A 7,343-nucleotide genomic window follows, 5' to 3' on the forward strand; every position below is an offset into this window, starting at 1 on the left:
GTTGAAGCTGAAGTAGTCATTGACAGGCAGGATGTTGCAGCATATGATTTTGTGGGCAATACTTAGATCGTGTTTTAGGCGTCGTAGTTCTAAGCTTTCTAGGCCTAGGATTGAAAGTCTGTTTTTGTAGGGCATTCTGTTTCGAGTGGAGGAGTGAAGGGCTCTTCTGGTGAAGTATCTTTGGACATTTTCTAGGGTGTTGATGTCCGAGATGTGGTGTGGGTTCCAGACAGATGAACTGTATTCAAGGATGGGTCTGGCAAATGTTTTGTAGGCTCTGGTGAGTTGTGTGAGATTGCTGGAGCAGAAGCTGCGTAGGATCAGGTTAACAATTCTGGAAGCCTTTTTGGCGATGTTGTTGCAGTGGGCTTTGGCACTTAGATCGTTTGATATTAGTATTCCAAGGTCTTTAACTGAGTGGGGGTTGGCTGTGATATTTTGTTTATTCAGTTTTATAGTACATTATTCAGTATTATAGTACACATTAACATAAATAATATAACATAAGTAGAACGTAGTAATAGAAAGGATAATAAGAAAGTAGGACAGGGACATTAGGCACATAGGTGCACTTATGCACGCCCCTTACAGACTTCTTAGAAAAGGGGAGAGGTCAATTGTAGATAATGTAAGGTTGAAGATTTTGGGGTTGGGGGAAGCAACAACAGAGTCAGGTAATGAGTTCCAAGTGGTGACCACTCTATTGCCTAAATCGTATTTTCTGCAGTCAAGTTTGGAGCGATTTACATTCAGTTTGTATCTATCACATACTCTTGTGTTGTTGTTTATTTATTTTATTTATTTATTTATTTATTCTTTGTCCAATATACAATACATATGGAAGAGAATAGACATTAAGTAATGTATATGACGATAGAAAGTAAAAAGAAGAGAAGTAGATGGGAGGGAGAGAATATATATGATATATAAAAGATAAGGAGAGAATTTATTTTATTTATTTTATTTTATTTTATTTATTCTTTGTCCAATATACAATACATATGAGAGAGAATATACATTAGGAATATATATATAAAGATAGGAAGTAAAAAGAAGGGAAGTGGATAGGAAGATAATATATATAGAGGAGAGAATATATAAGATAAAAGAGGTAAGAAAAGAGAATTGGACAGGGGACGATAGGCACATTAGTGCACTTATATACGCCCCTTACTGGCCTCTGAGGAATCGGGAGAGGTCAATCGTGGAGAGTTTAATGGAGAAGTGTAGGGGATTAGGGGTTGACACTATTGAGTCCAGTAATGAGTTCCACGCTTCGACAACTCGATTGTTAAAGTCGTATTTTTTGCAGTCAAGTTTGGAGCGATTGATATTAAGTTTGAATCTGTTGTGTGCTCTTGTGTTGTTGCTGTTGAAGCTGAAGTAGTCGTTGACCGGAAGGATGTTGCAGTGTATGATCTTGTGGGCAATACTTAGATCGTGTTTTAGACGCCGTAGTTCTAGGCTTTCAAGGCCCAGGATGGTTAGTCTATTTTCGTAGGGTATTCTGTTTCGAGTGGAGGAGTGGAGGGCTCTTCTGGTGAAGTATCTTTGGACGTTTTCGAGAGTGTTGATATCTGAGATGCGGTGTGGGTTCCAGGCAGATGAGCTGTATTCGAGAATGGGTCTGGCATAGGTTTTGTAGGCTCTTGTGAGTAGTGTGAGATTGCCGGAGCAGAAGCTGCGTAGGATCAGGTTAACAACTCTGGAGGCTTTTTTGGCGATATTGTTGCAGTGGGCTTTAGCACTTAGGTCATTTGAAATGAGTATTCCGAGGTCTTTTACTGAGTGTTGGTTGGTAGTGAGGATTTGTTTATTCAGTTCATATATGTGGTTTGGATTCTTTTTGCCGATGTGGAGGGTAGAGCATTTGTTGGTTGATATTTGAAGTTGCCAGGTGTTGGACCAATCTGAAATGAAGTCAAGGTCTTTTTGAAGAGTGAGTGTGTTGTCGGTGGTGTTGAAGAGTTTCACATCGTCGGCAAAAAGTACACAGTTGCTTACGATATTATCGCAGAGGTCATTGATGTATAGGATGAAAAGAGTAGGACCTAGTACGCTGCCTTGGGGAACGCCGCTTTTGACAGGGACAGGGGAGGAAATGGCGCTTCCGATTTTGACAACTTGTTGTCTGTTTGACAAGAATGCGGTAATCCAGTTGTGGAGGAGTCCTGAGATGCCGTAGAATTTGAGTTTTAGGAGAAGTTTGTCGTGAACCACTGAGTCAAAGGCTTTGCAGAAGTCGATATAAATTGCATCGATGAATTTTCCTTGATCAAGGTGGGTAGTCCAGATGTTTTTGCAGTGGAGTAGTTGTAGGTTGCAGGATAGTTTCTTACGGAATCCAAATTGTTTTTTTGATAGTAGGTTGTTAGATTCTAAGTAGAGAGTGATTGAACGATTTATAATTGATTCCTTGATTTTACAAGGTACACAGCATAGTGATATGGGTCTGTAGTTGTCAACTAGTGATGGGTCTCCTTTTTTGAAGATGGGGATGACTACTGCTTTTGACCACAGTTTGGGGAGAGTGCTGGTCATGAAGGAATTTTGGAAGATAATGCTTAGAGGTTCAGCTATGGCAGATGAGAGTTTTCTTAGGAAGTATGCACAAAGACCATCTGGACCGACAGATAGGGAAGGTTTGAGATCACGGATTGCTTTTTCAACGTAGTCTGTGGTGAAGATGATTTAGCTTAGGTTATTTAATGAGTTAGGAGTGCGATTTGCGAAGAGGGGGGATGAGTTATTACTGTTAACAAAAACGGAGCCAAAGAAGGAGTTGAAAAGATTTGCTTTGGATGGGTCGTCGTGGTACTCTTTGTTGTGTGGTCCAATGAGAGGTGGAATAGGTCTGGAGTCGTTAAGTTTGTTGTTGACGAAGTTGTAGAAGGCACGGTTAGATTTGGAGCGTAGGAGGTTTTCCTCTTGTTTACTGCGGTAGTTCAGACATTCTACTTTTATTTGTTGGCATATTCTTCTGTAGCGGTTTTTAAAGTTGTTTACAGGACCTTTTTTGTTTCTACGCCAGAGGGATCGTTTTTTGGTTTGTAGTTTCTTTAATGAGATGGGAATGTTGTTTTTCTGTTTTCTTCTAGGAGGAGTAATTGGAACATACAGATCTATAAGTCTATTGATTTGGAGTAAGAACGTGTTGTAGAGGTCATCGATGGAGATGCAGTTGGAGAATAGGGATTGCCAATTAATAAATGAGAGACTGACGTCTATGAGTTCGTAGTTAGCTTTCCTGAAATTGTACTTAGGTGACACGTTGTTCTGTTGAATGTTATGATGGCGTAGGTTGAGGTTGAAGTTGATCATACTATGGTCGCTGTTGGAGAAGGGTTCTATGATATGCAGTCCATAAATAGCACTTTTACTATTGCAGAAGATGAGGTCGAGGCAGCTGTTGAGTCTGGTGTTGTTTAATACTAATTGTTCCAGTCCCAGGCTGGTGACGGTGTTGTAGATGGCGGTATGTATAGGTTCGGTGGAGCATTCGTTTAGTGTCCAGTTGATGTGTGGTAGGTTGAGGTCACCTAGGAAGATGATGGGGTAGGGGCAGGAGGATGCCCATGTTAGTAGGGAAGTTAATTTTGATGCATGGGAAGTGTCATAGTTTGGAGCTCTGTAGCACAGTAAAAAGCGGAGAGTGGTGTTAAGGGAAAGATCGCAGATTAGGGTTTCAGGAAGGAATAAATCTTGTGCGACTTGAATGTTTTTTAGATTGAGTGAGCTTTTGTAGAATATGGCTACACCACCTCCTCTGCGGGATTCGCGGTCGGACCGGAAAACCAGGTAGTTATTTTGTGTAATGATGGAGTCAGGAAAGGAACAGTTGAGCCATGTTTCGCAAACAAAGATTATGTCAAATAAGTTGGTGTTGAGCAGAAGGAGGAATTCTGATAACTTGTTGATTAAACTTCTTGCATTGATTAGTTTGCATTTGAGGTTGTGTTTGAGTTCAGGAAGGGGATTGGATTGCGTTGAGTTGTGGCAGGATTGAGGCAAGGTAGTAAGGGGCGCATTTTCCTATTCATTGCTGGAGGTGCTGGGGAGGTCCGATTGTTGATGTGGGATGGTGGGTGGAGAAGTGTTGGAAAGTTGTGGAGGGGTAGCGGGTTTGACGATGAAGGGAGGGTTGTAGGTTTTGGTTCTGATGCAATCAGAGCGGTAGTCAATGTAGAGGTTATTTTCGCCGAGTTCGCACCGTCTCCTGAGTTCGACGCGTAGTTCACGGGAGCGGATACGTTGGAGTAATGTTAAGTCAGGTCTGCATCTGAGTTTGTTGTATTTGGTGTTGTTTCTGGCAATGGTGTTCATGGTCCTGATGAATTGTTGTTTGGAAGATTCGTTAGTGCAGACTATTCTGCACAGTCGGGGAGCCGTTGATCCATCGCTGTACTTTAGTGTGGGGCCACTTCTGGAGACCTCTAGGATGACATCAGGGGTAATTGTTTGAGGATGTTGATTGTGGATAATGTTTTGTATATTTGTTAAGTCAGTTTCCCCGTTTTCCTCAAGGCCAAAAAGGATGGCATTGTGGCGTTTTTGTGCCCTTTCCATGGCATCGTTCACCAGCGTGGAGATGTCGGTGGTAGGGTTTAGAGGAAGAGGTTTTGGTGGTCTGGGTTGGGAGTATGGTGGTGGTGGTGGTGGTGGTGGGGTGCTGCAGGGTGGTTGACTAGGTGTTTTGGTGTTTATCAGGTCTTGGATATTTTTTTCTATGGAGGCGAACCGTGGTTCGATACTTTCGGTATATGCTTGATGGGTTTTTGAGACTGCAGATAAGATTACTTCGGATAAATTGTCGAGTGAGATTGATTTGGGTGTGCAGGATGGGCAGGAATAGTAGAATGAGGGATTGTCGTTGAGGAAGGTGGCAACATGTTTGTTGATGTTAAGGCAGGTATGGTGAGCCAATTTTTTGCAGGATTGGCACTTTGTGGTTCCTTCTTGTGTATTTACATTAGTGTTGCATATAACGCAATTGTTAACGGAAATGTTTGCTTGAGGTTTCTTCTTGGATGGCATTGTGAGGGGGTGAGAATTGGAATTCTGTTTGAAGATTCTGAGAGTATCAGTAGGAAATGGAAGTGGCTGCAATGATATTTTCAGCCACTAGATGGGGTTGGAGCTTCTGTTTGACGAATCTGTGAGGATCTGTAGCTTTGAGTGGGAAGGGATTGGAAGTGACTGTACTGTTATTTTTATTTTCAGCCACTAGATGGGGTTGGAGCTTCACTGTAAGCTGTGCGATTTTAGGTTTAAGAGGTTATGAGGAGCAGAGTTGGTCTTCAGCCACGAGGTAATGGCGGTGGTGGGGAGGGAGGTCGCAAAGGGCTTGTGGCTTCTTGGTGGGGCTTCTGAGGGCTACGGAGGCTATGGGGAGTCCTCCTAGCTTTGGAGATCTTTGTAGAGTTGGGGATTATGTTGGGGTCCCAGGGGATCTGCACGGCGCTAGGGCTCTGGGCCGGTTTCGCGCCGGGTAGTCAGCTGGGCGTCAGGGCTCCAGGTAGCTGGGCTCTAGGAGTCTTGGTTTCAGGGTTTCAGGGGGAGTCCACGTAGCGCTGGGGCTCTGGGCCGGTTCCACGCTAGGCAGGCAGCTGGCGTAGAGGGGAAATCCTCAGGGGAATCCTCGTGGCCAGTTATTGGGCAATCATCGGTCTCCCTGTAGCTAGGAAGCTAGGCTCGGGGAATTCTCGGGGGGTCCCCAGGGGATCAGCTCGGCACTAGCACTGGGCAGGTTTTAGTACTCACCCTCGGGAGTTTTCTTTATTTTTGTGATTTTTAATGTTTTTTATGTTTTTTGCCGTTATCTGTCGGAGCAGCAGTTCCCTCCCTCCTTCTGTTGTTGTTGTTAAAGGTGAAGTAGTCACTGACAGGGAGTACATTATGATGTATGATTTTATGAACAACAGTTAAATCAGTTCGGAGACGACGTAGTTGTAAATTTTCTAGATTTAGTACTTGAAGTCTGGAGGAGTAGGGTAATTTGTTACGTGAGGAGGAGTGAAGGACTCTTCTTGTGAAGTATTTCTGGACTCCTTCGATTGTATTAATGTCTGATATGAAGTGTGGATTCCACACAGGTGAGCTATATTCTAGAATAGGTCTGACAAATGTTTTGTATGCTCTGGTTAATAAATGAGTTTTTCTAGAGAAGAAGCTACGTAAGATTAGGTTTACAATTCTTAAAGCCTTTTTGGCAATGCTGTTACAGTGGGCTCTAGCACCTAGGTCATTGGAAATGAGTACTCCAAGGTCTTTGACTGAGTGAGGGTCCACTGTTAGTTCAGTTTTACTGAATGGGGAACCTCTTTTTCCTCGGGTGCCGAAAGAGCATGGGTGTACGCTATTGCACATGTGTGTTTTCCCACAACCATAATTCAATGCCTGGGGAGGGCGAAAACAGTTTCCCCCGCCTCCCGGAGGCCCTCTGAAGGCAAGAAACAGCCTGTTTCCCAACTTCTGGTGGGCCCAGTAGGCTCGCGTTTTGCCCTCCCCAGATCCCAAAGGTTTCCCCAGAGCCAGGAGAGGGTAACAATGCCCCCCATCCCCCTGGAGGCTCTCTGGAAGCCACAAACACCCTCCCAGAGCCTCTGTGTGAGCCAAAAATCAGCTGGCCGGCATAGACATGCACATTGGTGCTGAGCTAGGGCAATGGCTCACGTGCCAGCAGATATGGCTCCACGTGCCATAGGTTCGCCATCACTGCCCTATACTCATTTTATCTTCAGGTATCATCTTGACAGAGACCTGTTTGCAAAATCCCATGAATTTTCTATACTGCCTGGGGCGGGATTTTATTTCCTTCTGTGATCCATCATCCCAACCGTGGAACCTATAGAAACATTGGGATGTGCAAGCAGTGTACCTACTGCCATACATAGTACATTTGCATAACCATTGTTGATTGGCCAATATAGCAGTGCCAGATTTGAATGCCTGTCACTGATTCGCCGAGCTGCAGGGAAACCCTTAAAAGCAGCATCAGTAAAAAAAAAAGCAAACTCCATGTTTGCTATGATTAGGAAGGGAATCGAAAATAAGTCAGTAAGTGTTGTGTTGTATTGCCTCTGTACAAATCAATGGTGAAACCACACTTGAAGTACTGTGTATAGTTCTGATCACCCCACCTCAAGAAGGATATAATAGAACTGGAAAAGGTGCAAAAAAGGATAACAATTATGATCAAGGAAATGGAGCACCTCCCTTATGAAACCAGGTTGCAAACGCCTTGGTCTCTTCAGCCTTGAAAGACGGCGTTTAAGGGGTGACTTGATTGAAGTGTATAAAATCATGCATGGGATAGAAAAGGTGGATAGAGAAAAATTATTTTC

Source organism: Erythrolamprus reginae, chromosome 11 (genome assembly GCF_031021105.1).
Source record: "Erythrolamprus reginae isolate rEryReg1 chromosome 11, rEryReg1.hap1, whole genome shotgun sequence".
Lineage (NCBI taxonomy): Eukaryota > Metazoa > Chordata > Lepidosauria > Squamata > Dipsadidae > Erythrolamprus > Erythrolamprus reginae.